Source organism: Molossus molossus, unplaced genomic scaffold (assembly GCF_014108415.1).
Source record: "Molossus molossus isolate mMolMol1 unplaced genomic scaffold, mMolMol1.p scaffold_m16_p_13, whole genome shotgun sequence".
NCBI lineage: Eukaryota > Metazoa > Chordata > Mammalia > Chiroptera > Molossidae > Molossus > Molossus molossus.
Genome location: NW_023425348.1, coordinates 63,039,156 through 63,061,188, shown reverse-complemented (window position 1 = coordinate 63,061,188; position 22,033 = coordinate 63,039,156). Strand labels below are relative to the sequence as shown.

Here is a 22,033-nt window from a genome sequence, read left to right as displayed (position 1 = left end):
TATAATTAGCCTCGTATAGGGAGCTTCTTTCAATGGAGAATGATATTAAAGCCAAAGTAGCAAGCGAGGAGGCAGGTCTCAAACCAGGCTATCAGACTCAAGAGCCTGGGTGAGCTCTGGAGTAAGGGGAAATAAGAATAAGAGTTAAAACGTTAATAGTAGGAGAAAAGGCTATGCACAGATTGGAGGATAGGGTAGGGAGGGGGAAAAGATTCCAAAATTATTAACTTTTGCTTTATACATTTCAGGATGATTTCCTTTGTTACGGTGAACAGAAAGTCATCTATACTTTTAAAAATAAATGCAGAATGTTCTCTACGTAGATTAAAGCTTCATTCTGACCAGGATCAGTGGAGTGCAGGCCTGAGAAGCCCACAGACTGAGGGAACTGCTGTCCTCTCCGCAGGAGAAAAGGCAAGATGGTCTGGAACCTAAACCACCCAAACCACAGTCAGGGGGTTCCGTTTCAACCCTGGTCTGACTGTCCAGCTTTCTTCCTGACGTGGCAGCCTGAGACTGACGTCTGTGCCACACCTGTGTACTGACAGGTGGCCCTCCTCAGCCAGTGGGTTCTTGGCTTCTCCTGGCGAGCTCAGTGGCCCCGTGAAGGGAGCTCTGGCGCCCTGTGCCCGCTCACCGCCCGCTGTGAGGGCGCGGAAAGCAGGCGAGGAGGCACGCGCTGTCCCATCTCACCCCACCTTCTTTCCTCGACCTCACACCTTCCTCTCTCACCTCAAACCTCCACCACCTCCTCGTGCCCTCAGCTGATGACCTCACTTCTTATTTCACTGAGAAAACGGAGACAATGAGCTCATCTTCGCACCGTCCGAGTGGCCCAACCTCATGCCCTGCGCTCCCTGTCCTCTGCCTTCCCTCCTGGAGCCCAGAATCAGTCCCGATGCAGGTGTGAGATCCCAGCCGCCTCCCTTATTCGAGGACCTCCCTCTGCTAGAGGCCCCCTCCCCTGCATCCTTCTTAATGTCTCCAGTGCGTGATTCCCACCCACTTTCAAATATGTTGTATTTCCTACCTTAAAACAACATAAAAAAAAAAACAAAAAACCCTAGACCCCAAGTCACCTTCCAGCTATGGCCCCATTTTACTGTTCCTCTTTATTTTATTTATTTTCTTTTTTATCCTCACCCAAGGACATTTTTCCATTTTTTGTTCAGATAGAGTGGCGGGGGGGGGGGGGGACATCGACGTGAAAGGGACACATCGAGTGGCTGCCACCCACACGACCCAATCAGGGCCAGGGACAAACTGTAACCGAGGTACGTGTCCTTAGCGGGAACCGAACCCGGGCCTCTCTGGACCTCAGGCCGACGCTCTAATCGCTGAGCCAGACCGGCCAGGGCTCACTGCTCCTCTTTAAAGCAGAACCCCACAAAACACTTGCCTGCACGTACTTGCTGTCTCTGCCCCTTCACCTTCCTTTCTCTCCACACTGACTCCAAGAAAGCGTTCATGCCCATCACCCCACTGGAACTGCTCTAGACAAGACCAAGGAAAGCGCCTTCTCTTGACAAACCCACTGCACAGTGTCTGGCCCTCACCTCTGCCAACCCTCAGCGGCACCTGACCCAGCTTCCACCACCTGCTTCTCCAGCATTTGGCGTCCTGTGCAAAACACGCTGAGTGTTCCTCTCCAGCCCAGCTTGCTTCTTCTCAGGCCCCTTGACTGGCTCCTTCTCTTCCTGATTTTAATTGTTGGAGGATCCCAAGGATCACTCTTTGGACCTTCTGTCTGTCTACACCTACTCCCCGACACTCAATGTGAATTTGTACCAGAGTATCTGGAGGGCTTGTTAAAACGTTCATCACTGGACCCGCACCAGGAGTTTCTGATTCAGCCGGTCTAGGAAGGAGCCTGAAAATCTGGATTTCTAACAAATCCAGGTGCTGCTGCTGCTGCTGCTGCTGCTGCTAGTCTGGGGACGCTTTTAGAGCCGCTGCTCTAAATGATCTCATTATTCACTTGGCCTCAAATACCATACTTATGCTGGTGACACCTCCAGTTTTACCTCCCTCCTTAACTCTGGACCTGCCGGACACAAAGCCTTCCTCACATGTCTTTGTGAACATCAAATGGGACCCGCAAACCAAGCATGACCTAATATGACCAAATGATAGCAAGACCACCCCCCTGCTCCCACTCAGGAGGCAGCCTTGGTTCCGTGGGTGCCTTCATATCCTATATTCAGTCCATCACAAACCCACAGATCCTAGTCCCTATACCTGAGAACATATCCCTAACCGGAATGCCCTCACCAACCCCTCCATGATGGCCCCAGCCAGCCACCATCCCCCTGACCCTTGCAGGTAGCCTTCTGTGCAATCGCTCGGTACACTCAGCCCTCTGCATTCCATCTTCCACGAAGCAGTCATCTCTCAAACACACAGATCATATATCACTGCCCGGCTCAAAACCTTCAAACTGCTTCCCACCCACGGCAAATAAAACCCAGACTCCTCTCCACACCCTCGAAGGCCCAGGGTGCTCTGGCTTTCGCTTACCTCTCTGCCCTGAGCGCCTGCCCCTCTCATCCCCAGCCTCTCACTCAGGCACTCGACCATCCAGGTTTTCCTCAAGCATAACAAGCTCAGAGCCTTTGCACCTGCTGTTCCATCTACCCAGAATGCTCTTCCCGGGCTAGGACATGGCTTCTTCCATCACCTCCTGCAGGCCTCGTGCAAGCACGTGATCCGGAAAACACCCCCTTGTCACCTGCACTGTTATCTTCCTTTATTTTTTCATAACACTTAGCCTTATTATACAGTTATCTGTCTGCTGGTTAAGTGACTGCGTCTCCACGGGAATGCAAAGTCCACAGGGTAAAGACTGTCCCCTTCCTGTGAAGACGGAACGTGCGGGAGGAAAGGCCAACCTGTTTCTGGGTTTCAGGTGGTAGCAGGTGGACCCAATGCAAATCAGACCACCGTCCTCTGACTCACCTCCTCCCTCCACCGGTGACTCAGGGAAAGAGTTTCCATAATAATGGCTAGTAAGAAAAAGACGCAAAAAGACAATGCAAAAAAGCATGAACAATCCCAGCAGGAAACCCAGGCAAGTGCTAGAAAGGGCGGGACTCAGTATCAAATGCTTCTCCAGAAAAAGTTTCGGGGAGCACACCTGGATCTTGCATAAGGGAAGCTCCTTAGTCAAAGAGAGTCTGCTAAGACAACCGGGGACAAAACCAAGGTGTGTGCACACACACATGCGCCCTCACCACGTGTGTGTGTGCACATCCCCGTTACAGACAGCACTGACAGCTGCCATGGACTCACCACGTAGCAATGCCAGGCGTGAACTTGGCATGTTTTATACATGGTTTCTATTTTGACCCTTAGTGACTCTGTGAGATGGTCATTGTCATTACTCGGCAGACAAATGAGCTTGTATCCGGAGAGGTAAATTAACAAACCTACGCAGCTAGTAAATGGTGGGTCTGGAATTCAAACCCAGGTCATAATTACCGCACACACACAGCCCTATACTCTGTCACATGCCCATGCTCACCCCCTGCCCACAATCACACGCCCCACGCCCACACACACCTCACACGTACCTCTCCGCACCCCTGGTGTGTATATTCATGGCGACCCTCCTTCTAACCTCATCGAGCTGCGGCTCTCCAGTGCTGGAAGCTTATTTTGGCCACCAGTTCGAGGCCCAGCTCTGTCCTCTTTCATTCAGCCACAACCATCATCCCGATAAATCCACCCGAATGATTTCCCGTGCGATTTCCGTCTGTACAGCAGAATCTCAGCAAGCCGTCTCCCAAGTGCTGCGAGCCCAGGAGAGCCTTGCTGCTCCGCACGGTGGGAAGGCACTCGGCACCGGAGGCCCCAGGTGCCCTGCAGGTGCAGACCTCCTCAAGGGAACGGCGAAGTCAAGGGTGTGGGTGTCAAATGCCCCTGCTAAGACACCAGAGAACCCAGGACTGACTCCCCACTGGCCCGAGGATACTAGGAGAATATAGTGTATTTAGAACCACAGAGAGAAGCTGTGACAAAAGGCAGCCTTCAGAGATCTGTGTATGCTTTCCCAGGTTTTAGACAAAACCATTCAAGGCAGATCCAACTCCGACTGCCAGGAGAGTGAACACCTGCTCTGCAGTGACCCACCTTGAACTCAGGAAGGTCCGCCTTAGGTGGAAACTACACTCCTCGTGCAGTCCCGCTTCTGTGGACACAGGGACGATTGCCCACCAGCCCCCTCGTCATGCACACTCCGGAACGCAGCAGGAAGCAGGCGCCCCCAGATTGCTGCTCCCCAGGCCGACGAGCCCGACGCTCAGGATGCTGCCCTGCTGGACACAAATCAGAGCTGCAGAAATGCACCAACCACTGCTTGCCTCAGTTTCCCCTCACTAATGCTGAGAGTACGCCATGGCAAAGTGGGTCAAGCACAGGGTTTGAGATCAAAGAGGTCTGGGTTCAAACACTGATCCTGCCACTTAACTTCTCTGGATCTTCGTTTTCTAATTTGAAAAATACGCTGTGGCGAGGATGAAACGCAATAAACAGAGCACTGAGATTTGTGAGGGACTGCGTGCACTCGTGAGAACACGGCCGATCAGCAGACCCTTCGCCAGAGAAAGGCACAGACACGGGTTCGCGTGCAGTTTCAGGGGCCCGCAGACTCACTAACACCGTGGACTCCGCGTTCAGCTGTAACAGGTGCCCTCTAGCCGAGCACAATAACCGTTAGCTATTAATATTGATGATATAACATTATTACTAATCTTTACATGTTTGCTTATCTCCCAACTACACTGTCACTTGCTAGAGGAGAGGAAGAATACAGGCCTGCCTGTAATTCACAGTTCGTCCACGGTGCCTGGCAGTGACTGAGCCACGAGGTCCTTGGATGGTTTGGTCCCATGGGGACGCTACATCTTAGATCCCATGGGATTCAAAGAAGCCTGGTGTCCTCCTTGGAAATCCCTCTTCTCTCTACATTTCAGAGCTGCTGCCAATATGTTGGAGCTCAAGCCAGAGATGGAACAGCTGCTGTCCTTTTCCCTTGGCCCGGACAACCTCGGTCATTCCATCTATCAAGCGTCCTGAGAGCATCCAATCTCCTCCCCGTTGGCTCAGCTGCACAGACAGCTTGCCTCCCCCACCGCCACAGCAGGGGCCTCAGGTCAGGAGAAAAGGCAGCTAACCGTTCTCCTCTCCTGGTGCCCCACTGTTCTGTAAGAAGTGCCCAGCACGGCCCAGCACAAGATACAAGGGAGGCCTTCAGGAAATGCCAAGCACACAGACGACGGGTGGGTGGATGGATGGGTGGGTGGGTGGTAGGTGGATGGACATGAGCTGAAACTCAACTGGAGAGCTGCAGGTCAAGGCACCTCAGAACTAACTCTTCATACGACATAGGATGTAATTTTTATTCTGCAACTAACAAGCTGTATAATCCTAAATGAATTGTTCCTTGCACTGGACGTCAGTGTCCTCACCTTTAAAGGAGACAATGAGGCTAAACGGGTGATTGTAAGACACTTCAGGTTCACACACTTTGAATTTCAGGCCAGAGAGGGCCCCGGGCGACCACTCCCACTCTCCCCTGGCAGGGTGGCAGCTACCACCGACACCGCTGCAGACTGGCAGTCTGCCTTGCAGGCTGCTCGGACTTCCTCTGGCCCACGAGCTCGCTCCCCAAGTCCCTCACCTCGTGTCAGGCCACCCACTGTCATCGCGGGCTCCGGGGCTCCCTGACGGCACCGAGGCAGGAGCTACCACAGGACTCCCACACATCTGTGCACACGCAGACGTCTGCGAACAGACGCTTCACCACGGGGATTTGGACCCGTGGGAGCTGGGAGTCAACAGATACATTCTTCTCTTCTCCCCCGAACCACACGACTGTTTGGAGATGCGGACGCTGTGGGTGACCTCTGTGAACGCAGCCTGAGACCGAGCTGCCACCTCGTCGGGGACTCTGCCCTGATTAGTGATGAACTCTCTCTCCCATTTTTCCTCCTCCTTCTCTGGGTCAGTCCCCATTTCCCTGACGCTGGCTTCTTAGACTTGTACTCCCCAGTAAACTGTTAGTGCAGAAAGTGGTGATCTCACAGTCACTGCGTGTTCACTGTGTGTCTGAGACGGTATCACCTCGGCTAACTGCAACTGCAATAAAATCATCATTTATTCAGCATTTTCTACAAGCCAGGCAGTGGTGTGTTTTACATCATTAAATCCTTTTCAACAACCCTACAAAATACATACTATCCCCCCATTTACAGATGAAGAAACCGAGGTATATATAAGTCAATAGCTTGTCCAAGATTACACAGTTACCACACTGGAGAGATGAGATACTCAAAACATTCCTGTAAGGTGGGTGATACTGCTATTCCCATTTTTTTTTTCCCCCTCACCTGAGGACTTTCTTTTTTTTTTTTTTAAATCTTCAGATAGAGCAGGAGGGATGGAAGGAGGGAGGAACAGAAAGAGAGAAACATCGATGTGAGAGAGACATATTGACTGGTTGCCACCCATATGACCCCAACCATGGCCAGGGACAAACCGCAACCGAGGCACGTGTCCTTCGCAGGAACCGAACCCAGGACTCTCTGGTCCAAGGGCCGATGCTCTAACCTCTGAGCCAAACCGGCCAGGGCTACTATTCCCTTTGACAGATGAGAAACAGACTCAGAGAGGTCAAGTAACTTGATAAAAGTCACACAGCTACTAAGTGGGAGAGCTGTCACTTGAAGTTCTGAAAAACAAAGCTTATCCTGTCCCCTCCAAGGATTCTTTTAACCCTGGCACATCTCTGATAAAAGAGATTCTACTGGTGCTAACTCCAGTTAGATATCAGTGCCAAGGGCAAAGTCCTTCTCTTCACCCCTGCGTTGGTCTTCCCACCTGCCTCGACCCAAGGTGTCAAATTCTGTCCACCGTCTCCCTGTCCTTTTCTAAAAGTATTCCAAGTCTGTTGTGCTAGCTGCAACCGAGCTCACAAATTTTTCCTGTCCCCCCAGCTGAAGGAGAATTGCACTCTCAATCCCCTTTCATTTAAAGCTTGGCTAGATGACTTGCTTTGTCCAGGGAAACTCGAGCAGACACAACACATCTCACCTCTGGACGGTAACTTTAAGAGCCAGTGGCTGCTGCACCCTTCGCCACAGCGCAGGCCAGCGCCCTGGGAGAGGGGGCATGGGTCCAGAGAGAGGGAAAGGGGAGGGAGAAGCAGCCAGTCCGCGGCAGGAGCAAGAAATCAACTCATGATGCTGGAAATCACTAGGGTTTGATGGTGGTTTACTGCCACACTGAGCCTTCTTGTCAATACATAAATTGCTACAAGAACTGGGGTGCTATCGTATTAACACGACAACAACAGACTAAAAATATCTGGCATTGGCTTATGGTAGTGGGCAGAAGGACCCTGTGTTATCAGAAGCTGGAAGGATGTTTATCCACATTATATGATGATGAACGATTTGGTGAAGCTGTCCTCTGAAATAACCTGGAAGAGAAAAATGTAGCTGATGAACCTGAAAAACAGAAAGTTCTATGTGCCTTGATGGGTTGTGCACTGAACTGTATTCTCTCAAACTGCACATGTTAAGGTACTAACCCCCAGTACCTCAAAATGTGACCATATTTGAAGCTAAAGATCTTTATAAAGCTAACAAGTTAATAGGTCTTTAGGGTGACCCTTCCTCCAGGATGACTGGTGTCCTTATAAAAAGGGGAATGTATACATAGAAATGCAAGCAGAGAAAAAATCATGTAAGAAGACATGGAGAAAAACCAACCATCTACAAGGCAGGGGACACGGAGCAGGTCTTTCGCAAACCTCAGAAAAAATCCGCCCTGCCGATGCCTTGATTTCGGACTTCTAGCCTCCAAAATTGCGACAATACGTTTCTGTTGTTTCAATCACTCAATCTGTGTTACTTTGTTATCGCAACTCTAGCAAACAAGCAGCTGGAGGGAGAACTGGCCATCTTGTAGCTGATAATAAAAGGGAATCGAGCCCAGAAAGTCCAGAACTTGTAGGGTTGAAAGAGATCACTTTATCCCATCTCCAAACAATACGAAAGATAAAACTGAGAAATACTTTGAACAGGCCAATCAAAACTGAGCCTTGAGGCAAGGAAGAAATCAAGGGTTCGCACACTTACCCCTTGTTAAAGGATCTGCCCCATGGTCGTGCCGGTGCTTCCCCAGACGGAAAAGCATGGCCCAGCTCATCCATGAGAACCCAATAGGTTCCAGGTAATCAACATTAACTGTGAGGGTGGCTCTCGGTACATTAAGCTGACTGGAATTAAACGATGTGAAAATGACCAAGTGTTATCCTTTTAACAGGCAAAGAGCCACACTCTCTTAGATAAAAGAGACTATGACTGTTCCGGAAACAAAGCAACACCTGCCCCACCCCCACTTCTGTGGGGAAGAAGGGGATTGACAGAGCTTTGCAGCCGGCCAAAGTGGACAATGCAAGAGAAGGGGACCCCCCTCCCGCCCCCCCCCCCCCGAGAAAGAGAAAGCAGGGGCCCTGGAAAACAGTAGCCTGGATCTACGTCCAGGGAGCGCGAGAAATGGCGCACTCCCTAGGGGCTCTCGTAATAGTCTCATTCAATCCCCAAACTGTTGTGACTGTATCTTCCATTCCTCCTTTCCAAAAATATTTGCGTTATCCTAGCCCTGTTATAACGTCGTGTACTGGGTAGATGAGAAGCAGATCATTTGCCTTTTTAGCTCATGGGTGTCGGTATCTGAAACAGGAGGGGACAAAGGAACATCTGATGGAAAGACCCAGCCCGGGATCCCGGTCTTTCGTCTACGGCTGTGGCTGGATAGGGTTTTGATACAGTCCCTCGAGACAGAGGCAGGGGGCGAGTGCGTTTTGTGAGCTGAAAGGAGATTGAACCGAGTATTTGTGATGAGAAGGGAAGACTGTAATAAACTGTCTTAGCATTCCCAAATATTTGCTGCCGTTCCCTGGGGAAGGCCACTTCTTTGCCTGGCCGTGGAAGTGTGCTCTGAACCAAAGTGGCATGCCCAAGCCTTCAGGGCCAGCGTGTGCTTCGCCATGCTCCCTCCCCTCGGTCACAGCAGCCAGCAACGCCCTGCACGAGGATGCTCATCAGCCTGTCCGTCACGCTCCTCCTCCTGGAAGGGTCCAAGCCAGTATTCCTTCGAACTCATTAACTTTGGCTCCTCATTCTTCTCGTCCCACTGGGGCTGAGTTCCGGAGTCTCAAGTTCTAGACTCTGGAAAACTGACCAAACCTACAGATGAAAAGAAGGGCTGGGCCGAGAAATCCAACTTGAAGACTCACAATATATTTTCCCGGGAAAGAACGTTCACAGCTTATCTTGATATGTTTACGGTTGGACACCACTGCCCGACAAATAAGTCTATGCAGTAGACTTCACGGACCACCATGCTTCAGGCATCTTCCTCCTTGGGGGGCGGACTGGGTCACACCAGGGTAGGAAGGCGAGGACTTTAGAATCGGCAGGAAAACGCCCCACCAAAGTGGAACTTGAAACAGGCCTCTCTCTAGCTATTTATCAAGAAAGCATTACTCGCCCTGGCCAGTTTGGCTCAGCGGTTAGAGCGTCAGCCTGCGGTCCAGAGAGACCCGGGTTCGGTTCCCGCTAAGGGCACGTACTTCGGTTGCAGTTTGTCCCCGGCCCTGGTTGGTCGTGCGGGTGGCAGCCACTCGATGTGTCCCTTCACATCGATGTTTCTCTCTCTCTCTCCTTCCCACTCTATCTGTACGAAAAATGGAAAAATATCCTCGGGTGAGGATAAAAAAAAAAAAAAAGAAAGCATTTCTTTCCCCTACCTCAGATTCTTAACACCAACTGTCCATTAGAGTCACCAGTAAAGTTTTTACAGGACTGTCCTAGTCTAATGTGGACCCCACATTAGATGCAATTAACCTTGAGCCCAAAAGGCGGGGCTTCAGCATCACAACGTTTAAAGTTTCCTAGACGACTCTCATATGAAAGCAGAGCTGGGGCCCTGACGCCGGGTAGGAAGCCCCTTGGGAGCAGGACCACGACTGCCTTCTGCACAGCTGGGTCTCTGGCACCTCGTATGACGCTGGGGACTCTCAGCGAGAGAGAAAAAAAAATGTTTAAAAAAAAGACTATTAAATGAATAAAAGAAAAATAAATAAATAACACTGGGTGAGGGAATCCTGGCCATGAACAGACCATTCTACACCCTTATTGGCTTCCTCCGACGTATTATGCATACAGCTTCACGTTTTAAAATTCCGGCCTGTTTTCTCCGGAACTGCTCTGTCCATTAGAGTGGCCATTAGTCACACGCGGCTACTTATATTTAAACTTAAAATACTTAAAATTAAATAAAATTTCGAATGCAGCCTCTCGGTCACACGAGCTATAATTCAAGCGCTAGGTCGCACGAGGCTAGTGGGGACAGCACTGGACGGTGTCGCCATGGAGCAGTCCCTTCATCACAGAACTTCCATCGCACAATGCTATTCTGAAATAACCAATTTCCTTTTTAAGAGCTGCAAGTGACCTTGGCGATTTAATCCAACCCTCTCCCTTTATAGATAGTAATGAAATTTAATGGTAATGAACATAAGGACATAAACGTGGGTACAAAAAAAAAAAGATTGTATGAGATTAAAAAAAGAAGGGAGAAGTCGGGGCTTAGCAGTAATATGTAAAAACAACATACAAACAAACCTCTGTGGGATCTTGGTCCACAGTAGGTTATTATGAATTAATTCTGTGGTGGGGCTGCAGCCACAGAAACACAGGGACCTGGACACGGAGGGGACGCACTGCTGTGTTCAGATCAGATCACACGTGAATCATCATGTTCAGAGAGCAAACGTCGTTAGGGATAAGGACAGATGAGCAGGTATGTGAACAGAGAAAACGATGTCATAAATTGAACCAAGCCAAGTTTCCATCAATAGGCAAATGGCCCTGGCTGGTGTGGCTCAATGGTTACAGTGCTGGCCTGCTCACCAAAGGGCTGTGGGTTAGATTCCTGGTCAAGGACAGATACCTGGGTTGCAGGTTCAATCCCTGATTCCGGTCAGGGTACATGTGGGAGGCAACCAACTGATGTGTCTCTCTCACACTGATGTTTCTCTCTCTCTCACATTGATCTCTCTCTCTCTCTCTCTCTCTCGCACGCGCCCCTCCTCTTTCCCTCCCTCCCTTCCTTCCATTCTCTCTAAAAAAAAAAAATCAATGAAAAAAATATCCTTGGGTGAGGATTAACAACAACAGAAAATAGGCAAATGGATGAATACAGTGTGGTGTTACGCGGCCGTTCAAAGTAATGAACTAGATCTCTATGTCCTCAGAGAAATAATGGTGAGTAAAATGCTATGTTTCAGAAAGATCCATACTGTATGATGCCATTTATATATATTTTTAAAACCATGCAAGGCAACAGCTAATATGAACTGAATGTTTACCGTATTTCCAATAATACACTGGCAATACAATATATGAATCAACTGACTTAATCCAGAGAACAGTCCTATGAGACAGATGATATATTATCTCCATATCACACACGGGAAAAATGAGAGGTTCAAGAACTTGCCCAGGGTTACACAGCCAGCAAGAGTCAGAGCTGGGATCGGAATCCAGGCAGTTTGGCCCCAAAGGCTGCAAATTTAGCCACTATACATATGCCCACTCTATTATATATCTTCCAGATGCACACATATAGATATATACATGTGGTGATATGTAAGTGCACACACACACGTGCACATGAACTGAATGTTCATCGGGCATGTTAGTGATGGCCTCTAGAGAGGCTGAGAGAAGAGAGGAACTGGGAGGAAACATGGGGCCTTCACCTTATTCTGAAATGTTTTTAAGGTTCTAAGCAAATATGACACAATATCAACATCTGTTGGTTCTGGGGAACAGCCACAGTGTTGTTGCTTCTATAATCCACTACGTTTGTCCATATTTGCCTTTTGTTTTGCAAAGCAATGTCCTTGTCAAGCTAAAAAAACTCTTTTACTTTAAAGACCTGAGGCCCAGAGAAGTGAAGTAATATACCCCAAAGTCAACAGTGAAAGAGCGGAGCTAGAACCTGGTCCCCGGGCGCGTGGCTCCATGCCCATCTGCAACCCCACACTGCCAGGTGGTCTGTGCACCTCGTTTGTTAACACACTGTAGGCATGAGGGCTGGGCCAGCCTTGCTTATTGGCACATCTTGGCTCCACCAAAATGCACTGGTTGCATCCATGAAAAGTTATATTTAAATAAAATATTTGCACATCAAATCATATTATTCTACTCATTTACAGTATAGTTTTGGAGATATGTCCCCACTGAAAATAATTTACTCCCTATATGTTAAAATAAATCCCAATTAAGAAGCATGGCATTCATCAAAGAGCATCACAATCAATGCAGACCTAATTGTCCCACAACGCTCTCTCTAAAAACCCTGGTCAGCTGGTCACAGAGACTCCCTTTCAAATGGATACACATTAAAGTGTAGCCCCATGTGTTAATTCTGATTTTCTGGCTGGTTCCCTTTAGGCAGCCAAACAGATTACCAGATTCTCATCCACAGGTATTCTGCAAGCCCCTCCAAGAGAAAGAATCATAAAATTCTATTAAGTGGAATTCACCATCTGACAAGACACCATCTGTCCTGGTTGATTTAAAATACCTGCCAAGAGTTATTCTGCCAGATGTCCTTTGGTTTCTCTTAAGAGAAGGTACATCTTTATCACATTGCTCATATTTCCTCATTCCCACTGTCCTGAATTACTTTTAAAAAATTTTTTTTCTTTATTGATTTTTAGAGAGAGGGGAAGGGAAAGGGAGAGAGAGACAGAAACATCGATGAGAGAGAACATCGACTGGCCACCTCCTGTGTCCCCCCTGGGGGTTTGGCCCACAATCTGGGCACATGCCCTGACCGGGAATCAAACCGGCGACCTCTTGGTGCATGGGTTGATGCTCAACCACTGAGCCACACTGGCTGGGCCCCACTGTCCTGAATTAGAAAAACCACCAGGAGGTGGAGTGGGACAAAGACAGACTCTTCTGCAGGTATAGAGTCCTGAGTTCAAATGCTACGTCTGCCACTGCAGACAGTGTGAGTGACTAAAACTCCCCGGCTCTCGGATTTCCTCATCTGCACAGTGGGCATGAAAATAGTACATAGATAGGAGTGTTGGTGGACAAATTAAAAGGCAAGTACATTTTAAGGGTTGGGCTCATCCATCTCTTTTTTTTAATCCATTGCAGGCCACAGTTATCTATTTTCATTAGGAATTAAGTGTGGCCAGGTATTGCAAGTATATACTCCTTAAGAAAACGTGAAACAAATATTTTCCTGAATGTATAATATATAAATTGTTCAAAGTAATCTGAACTAACTTTACACGTATTTGCTTTGTCTGTTTCTCCTTAAGGGCCAGACTTCGATTTGCTCACTGCTATATTCCTTGTGCTGGAAAGAGGGCCCAGCACATAGTAGGTACCCACTAAATATTATCTAATGGGAAAACATATGTGTGCTCTCTGAATAAATACTCTTAATAATATTGATTAACATTTTAATTTCTTTGTTATTGCTTACAATGAATATATATTATCAAAATTAACCCTTCAACATATCTTGTATCGTGGACATTTACATTATTACCCAATGTCTGAAGAGGAAACACATTCCAAGACGTTAAGTGACTTGCCCACGAGCAGTGCGTTCCTATGCAATTGGCTCGTACACCTAACAGAATTTCTAAGAGAATTCCTATCTTCTTGCAGTCTCTGCAGGCTCTCTCCACCTCTGCCTCCCTTACTGAGCTATCTAGTGGGAGAAGGAGGACTGAGAAAACAGACTCGGTGCAGATGTTAGAAGTGCTCAAATTTGGGAAATAGATACAGAGTTTATTTGCTCTAGGATATACTCTTAGTCACATAACCATCTAATGATTTTCCAAAATATGCCAGCGCAGGTGTTAATCTGCCCCCGAGAGGGACTTGAAAGCCCACTCCACGCAGGGCAGCCTGCTCGAGTTTTATTTTGGCAAGAGCAAAAGTACCTATATTTGGGAGATGCTGGTATGTGAATTGAATCACTCCACTAATTGATTAAATGCAAAGTTATACTAAATCACTCCACTCAAAGTGAGGTTGACTCATAAATGCTCCCAGAGGTAATTAGAGACGAAGCGCATCCAATCAACAGAAAAAACAATTCAGACTTGGGCGATCGTGGGTGGCGGAAATCTGGAAGATCAGCATTACACAAACCCTTTGGGTAGCTCCATCTTACTCAAAGTTTCGAAGCATTAAGAGCAATAGCTCAAGCTTCAAGCACCGTTTTATGGAAATGATTCCACACGGGCAATGCTCCTATGCAACAGAAACCACGTATTTGATTCCTGTTCATCTTTCAAGGCCTGGTTCAGTTGCCTCCTCCCTCAAGGAGCTTTCCCCGGGTTATCCAGTGAGAAGAGATTTCTCTCCAACAGACTCAGGACTTCATCCACACCCCACTGCAAGCCAGTTCTATTCTCCTCCACGTGGAGTATCTGAGGGCTCACAGTGTCTGCCCTTCTAGACTGTAACCTCACTGAGGCCAAGATCCTTGCTTTCTTCACCTGTGACTAGCATAACATCTAGCATAACAGCCTAGAATGCAAACAGGTGCTGAAAGTCTCAGTCTTCCCCTGAAAGTGTCCCACATTAGCCTTTGATCTGTCTTGTCACATTAAACAAGTTACTTGAAAGATACTCTTTTTTTTCTTTAGAAACTCCTAAAAAAGTAGCACTTCCTGAAAGACCAAAAAAAAAAAAATCAACACAAAGAATTTGCACTCATGCATATCCTAATTCACCCTTAGAAACGAAACTCCAGTGGACAGACACATCCTCCCAGCTACTTGACGCTAAGGCACTGTCAGTCAGGAAGGACAGTTCCAAACCCTCAGATCTTCTGAGTGCCAGTCAAGGCAAGCAGAGGTATCCCAAAATGATTTTAAAACTCTAATGCTGGAGAGACAGACTCAAAGATAGAGAGCAGGCTGACAGCTGTGGGGGGCGAGGGGGCGGTGGAGGAGAGCTAGATCAGGGGGTAGAGGAATTGAGGAGAAAAAACTCATGGACACAAACAACAGTGTGGTGATTGCTGGGAGAAGGAGGTGGGGGAGGGGGAGGGGGAGGAGGGTATAGTGGGGGTAAACGGTGATGGCCAGAGACCTGACCTGGGATGGTGAACACACAATACAGTGTACAGATGATTTTTTTTAAAACTTTAATACTGGTATTTAGGGTGTTTTTTTTAGCTTTGAAAAGATGGATACCAGTCTTAAACATAGATTCATTCTCCCTGCCCTCACCCCCAATCCTTAATAAAACATAATTTGATTCAGGCGAGAAGAGAATAAAATCTTATTTAATTTTATGCACTATACAAGGACAGCAATAACAAAGACAACCTTAAAAAGCTGGCTAGCCTTGCCCTAGCCAGTTTGGCTCAGCGGTTAGAGCATTGGCCTGCGGTCCAGAGAGACCTGGGTTCAGTTCTCGCTAATGGTGCGTACCTCAGTTGCGGTTTGTCCCTGGCCCTGTTTGGTCGTGCGGGTGGCAGCCACTTGATGTGTCCCTTTCATGTCGATGTTTCTTTGATGTCCCTTTCACGTCGATGTCTCTCTCTCTCTCTCTCTCTCTCTTTCTCTCTCTCTCTCTCTCTCTCTCCCCCCCTCCTTCTCCCTCCCATTCTATCTGAACAAAAAATGGAAAAAAAATGTCCTCAGGTGAGGATTAAAAAAAAAGCTGGCTAGCCCCAAAGTAAATTCTATCAGACTTTGGAGTTTGGGTTATAGGAGTGTTTCCAGTTAAGTGAGCTTTAATTTACTTAAATATATCAATGTTATTAATAAGCTACCATTGAAATAAAGATTTTCACTCCCTCAATATATGGACTTAGGATGGTGAAATATGAAAAGAAAAAAATTAATGAAGGAAAGAATGATAAATTCATTTTTACACTTTATACTTAAAAATTTTTTTTTCTTTATTGATTTTAGAGAGTGAGGAAGGTAGAGGGAGAGAGAGATAGAAACATTGATGAGAGAGAACATCAATTGGCTGCCTCCTGCATACCCCCTGGGAATTTGGCCCATAACCTGGGCATGTGCCCTGACCAGGAATCGAACCGGAGACCTCTTGGTGCATGGGTCGATGGCTGCTCAACCACTGAGCCACACCAGCCGGGCTACACTTTATACTTCTCAGAGTGCTTTCTCATTCAGTATCGTTTAGTTCTTGTAATCAGTCTGCATATTCTTCCCATTTCCAGATGAGAAAATTGATGCTTGAAGACATTAAGAGACATAGCCTCTGAAAATCCTAAGTACTCCCTCTGCTATTTTCATTTACCCATTGATAAAAGGGAGCAATAATAGTGGTTAGCATATATGGTTGTAGTGACTATGAAATAAATTAATACACATAAAGGACTGAGCCCTAATCCTCTGGCCACTCTCCAACTCTCTGCTTTTCCCACTATTCCAATCTATCTCTGCAGATTAAAATCTGACATTACCAACACACAAGACAGCTGATACACAAAGGAGAAAAAGGCCAAAGTTATACCCTGTCACTTAAAAATGTATAGACTCCCATTTAATGAGTTAGGGTTGGAGTTAGTACTATTGTAGCACTTTATATGTATTAATTTGTTTCATCCTCACTATAACCATATATAGTAGGTACTATTATTACCCCATTTTATCAATGAGTAAATGGAGGTAAAGAGCTTAGGTAGCTCGCTAGTGATTAGCCTGTATTCACATTGAAAGACAGGATTTTGTAGGCTGCCCATACTAACTGAGCGATGGTAAAACAATAAAATCTGTGAGACTCTAGACCTGCACTGGCCACTGCAGTAACCCCTAGCCACATATGTCAATTGAGCATTTGAAATATGACGAGCGTGGCTGAGGAAATAAATTTTAACTTGAATTAATTTGAATTTAAATTTAAAATGAATATTCAATGAGAGAGCACTTTTCGAGACCCTGGGTATCAGTCAGTGAAGGGCAGTGAGCTCCGAGAGGTGGAAAACAAAAGGGATGAGCCTTACAATGACCCAAGCTTACTGATCTGACAGAGTTCCCGGCTGTGGCACGGGGGGAAGGAATTCAGGTAGTGCCCAGCAGCCTCCCTAAGTTGAAGTGAGGAAGCTGGGAATCTGGGGAGACCAAGGCATCAGGATTTCACAGAACAGTTCATAAGAGGAAACAACAGCACAGAGAACAAAATTTGGAGCTCTCTCATAGTCAGTACTCAGTGGAGTACTGATCAGTGCAAGGATGTGAGAAAACTCCCCAAGAACAAAGAACCTCCATCCAAAAGGTAGCAGCGCCCAGCATATATTCAGGACTGAGAATAGTACTATTCCCACAAATTAAACTAGAAAATCTCATGATTCATGGGGTTTAGGCAGAGAGGACAGAAAATAAATGGCTCTGCTCTAGCCATTAGCATGAGCAGTGCCCCGGGTCATCTAAGAAATCTTTAAAGTAGGACCCAAAAAGATTAAATCGTTTTCCAGTCACTTAAGTGTGTCCTAGAACAAAACTCAGTAACACTTATAAGAATACAAAAATATATAGCACCAAACAAGGTAAAATTCACAATGTCTGGCATTCAGTTGAAAATTATCAGGCATGAAGTAAAAAAAAAGCAATATGGGGAGAAAAGTAATTAATCAGAATTGACCCAGCATTCAATACAAATATTAGAATTAGCTGTCAAGGACATTAAAACAATGATTGTAACTGTATTTCGTTTATTCAAAGAGTTGATGGAAACATGGGAAAAAAAATTTTAAGAGTCAAAAGTAAACTTACAGAAATGAAACAAGGATATATGAGATTTTTTTTTAAATCACTGAATGATACCAACAATAGGCAATACCCAAGAAAAGTTCAGTGATCTTGAAGACAAAGCAATAGAAACTATAAAAAATAATAGGGAGAAAGGAAAATAATAATTTTCGAAATGAACCCAAGTATCACTGAGCTGTGGAACAACTTCGAGCAATCTGAGATATATGTAATTGGAGTTCCCAAAGAAGAAGGATGGAGACAAAAAAATCTTGAAGATATAATGGCCAATTTGTTTTCTAAATCTGATGAAGCTCAACAGAGCCCACATACGAGAAACATGAAAAGCCCAGCCAGTATGGCTCAGTGGTTGAGTGTCGACCTGTGCATCAAGAGGTAGCCGGTTCCATTCCTGGTCAGGACACATGCCCAAGTTGTGGGCCCGATCCCCAGTGGGGGGCATGCAGGAGGCGGCCAATGGATACTCTCTCATCAATATTTCTACCTCTCCCTCTCCCTTCCTCTCTCTCTAAAAATCAATAAAGAAAAAAAAAAAGAAAGAACATGAAGAAAACCACACCAAGATACATACATTGTAATCAAATTGCTCAGAGTCAGTGATAAAGAGAAAGTCTTAAAAGCAGAGGGGTGGCGCCCTGGCCACTTTGGCTCAGCAGTTAGAGCTTCAACCCACAGACCAAAGGGTAGGACTTATTTGGAATACACTGGAAACATCACAGTGTTCACATTTCTGCTAACAGTGGGTAGCTGTCCTGTGGTAGACACAATTAGGTACCCCCAATAAAAATAAATGTCCACATCCTAAGCCTGAGAATCTGTAAATATGCTAGCATACATAGGCAGGAAAAATACTTTGCCGATGTAATTAAGTTGTAGATCTTGCCCTGGCTGGTTTGGCTCAGCAGCTGAAGCGTCGGCCTGCAGAGTGAAGAGTCTCAGGTTCGATTCTGGTCAAGAGCACATACCTCGGTTGCGGGTTTGTTCCCTGGCCCTGGTTGGGGTCATGCAGGAGGCAACCAATGGGTGTGCCTCTTTCACACTGATGTTTCTCTCTGTCTGTCTCTCTCTCTCTCTCTCTCTCTCTCTCTCTCTCTCTCTCCCTCTCTCTCTCTCCCTCCCTCCTACCCCCTCTGTCTGAAAATGGAAGGAAAAGCATCCTCAGGTGAGGATTTAAATTTTTTTTTAAGTTGTAGATCTTGAGATGAGGAGATTACCCTGGGTGGGCCCAATATAATTGCAAGGGTCCTCATAAGGAAAGAAAAGGAGGCAGAAGAGTCAGTATCAGAGAAAACAACCTGACAACAGAAAAGGAGGCTGGGCAGCTATAGCCAGGAGCCATGGAGTGTGGCAGCCTCTGGACGCTGAAAACAGGCAGTAAACTGGTTATCCCACAGAGGCCCCAGAGGGCACACAGCGTGGCCAACACGTTGCTTTCGGCCCCCTGGAGCCCTTCTCCGACTTCTGACCCCCAGAACTGTAAGAGCATAAGTATGTGTTGTTTGAAGCCACTAATTCGTGGTCATTTGTTACAGCAACAATAGGAAGCTCATACAGAGCTTGGTGCCTGGAAGTGGGGTACAGCAGTAACAAATAACTAAACATGTGGAGGTGGCTTCGAGGAGTAATCAGACTGACAAAATGTTGCGGACCATAGTAGACAAAGCCTAGGTTGCCTTGAACACACTGTTAGTAGAAAACCGGAATGCTGCCCTGGCCAGTTTGGCTCAGCGGTTAGAGCATCAGCCTGTGGTCCACAGAGACCTGGGTTCGGTTCCCGCTAGGGGCATGTACCTTGGCTGCAGTTTGTTCCCGGCCCTAGTTGGGTCGTGTGGGTGGCGGCCACTCGATGTGTCCCTTTCACATCGATGTTTCTCTCTCTTCCTCTCTCTCCTTCCCGCTTTATCTGAATAAAAAATGGGAAAATGTCCTCGGGTGAGGATAAAAAAGAAAACCGGAATGCTAAGTGAGGACTGAGAATGAAGCAAAGAGCATGGTTTAAAATAAAGACCTCTGTCATCTTAGAGAACATTTAAATCATTGTGAACAGGCTCTTAGAAATATGTATATTAAAATTACTGCTTGTAAAAAAAATCCATTGCCTATGAAAGCTAAAAAGGAAATGAGGAACATGTTATGGGAACTGGAAACCGGAAGGCGTGGGATCCTGGTTAAGTGGTGGCAGAAATCTCAGCCAAATTGTGTCCTGTACTTCTGTGGGAAGCAAAACTGGCAAACCAGTGGTTCTCAGCCTTCCTAATGCCGCGACCCTTTAGTACAGTTCCTCATGTTGTGGTGACCCTCAACCATAAAATTATTTTCGTTGCTACTTCATAACTGTAATTTTGCTACTGTTATGAATCGCCATCAGAAATATGTGTTTTCCGATCATCTCAGGCGATCCCTGTGAAAGGGTCGTTTGACTCCCAAAGGGGTCGCGGCCCACAGGTTGAGAACCGCTGTTGTAAACAATAAATTTGGACACTTGGCTAAGGAGATCTCCAAGCACAGTGTTAAAGGTGTGGTCTGGTTTTGACTTACTGTCATAATGAGTTGAGACTTTTGGAGATATTGGGATGCAACAGATATGAATTGGGGGGGCAGACTTTGTGATAAACAAAATAATGACTCCCTAAAGATATCCATGTCCTCGCTACTGGAACCTATGAATATGTTTCCTTACATGGCAAAAAGGGACTTTGACCAATGGGATTAAGGCACCCATCCTGAGCTGGAGAGATCCCCTGGCTTATCCAGGCAGGCACAATGTTATCACACGGTCCTGATGAGGGAAATCCCTCCCTGCGGCTGGAGCCTGGCAGACGTCCCAGGCCGCTTCCAAAGCAGAGACACACAAACTAGAGAGCGGTTCTAGCCCAGGAAGCACACTTGTGGAATAAATAAATGAGTGAATGAATAGTGAGTAAAGCAGGCAAAATACCCTTTTACAGAGCACACTGGACAGAAGACATTTTTCCTTCATTTTGTAGTTAATTGTATTATGGAAAGAAGACATTTTAATTCAACTCAGAATGTTTATTGATCACCACTATGCGCCTTGCACAGTGTGTGGCCCTGGAGACGGAGGGATATCTAGGTAGGCATGACCCCTGCCCTCATGAAGCTGACGGTCATCCAGGCTTCCACAGCAGGTGTCAGCAACTCTGTCCTGGTCAAGAATGCAGGGGTCCCTCAACAAGAACTGAGCAGATCTTGCCCAAAGTAAAGTGAAGAGAAATCCAGTCTGTACTCTCTTAACCATGCCCAGCTTACATGCTTCAATTTCGTAGTAAGATTAAGTGGAAATGAACATTATCTGGAGTCTTCTTGTGTATCGTCATATAATAAATGTAGGCTTAAGTTATTATGTAAATCTCATCCCTTGGGGCTGGTTTACTCACTCTAAAAAAAAAAGACCCTGCCAGGCATTTCCACGGAGGAATACCCGGCTGCCTGACTACGACCTGTGATCAGGTCACCCCCTGCCTCGGCCCCCACAAAGCCCCCACTGCTCTGAGAGTCAAGTACAAAACCACCAACTTGGCCTCCAGGCCGGGGTGACATTTACAACAGTTAAAACCAAGTACCCCCCTGCCACCTATCGAATGGACACTGGCCATAAATCATCAATGCCTGCAAACCCAAGGCTACCAGCTAAACACCAGACCTGCCCACAGGGTCTAGTGTAACCTAGCCCCTGCCGACCTCTCCAGCCACTCAACCCCCTTCAGCCAAGCTACTGGGCTTTCTGCCTTAAGACCTTCATACCCCCTACTTCCTCTCCCCACGATGCTCTGAGCCCCACCCCTTCCCACACCAGGCCTTCGTCCCTATTTCATGTCTCAATTGGCGCAGCCCTTTTTCAGAGTAGCCTTTCCCTGGCCACTACCACCTCCCCACCCGTTAAATCAGATCTGACTGCCACTGCCCTTTGACAGCCTTTACATCTCCGCATGTTAAGGATAACCAGTGGGATAAACCATCCCTTGTGTAATGACTGTTTTCCTCACTATATTCCAGAGCAGTGGCTGCACCTATCTTATCTACTCTTCCTGGTAACCCCACTGTTATCACGATGCTGTACACAGCAGGAGTTCCTGATAACAGCCAGTACTTACTGAGGGTTTCCTATGGACCAGGCACTGTTCTACCACGTCACTGGATTCGCTCCTTGCAACA

The 22,033-nt window shown here is 46.9% G+C and overlaps 1 protein-coding gene across 3 annotated transcripts in view; it reads right to left on the bottom strand.

Annotated features, from left to right (window-relative positions):
- The window catches only part of NELL1 (neural EGFL like 1), a 765,989-nt gene that overhangs the window by 735,770 nt on the left and 8,186 nt on the right, over window positions 1–22,033 (bottom strand). The window lies entirely within an intron of this gene.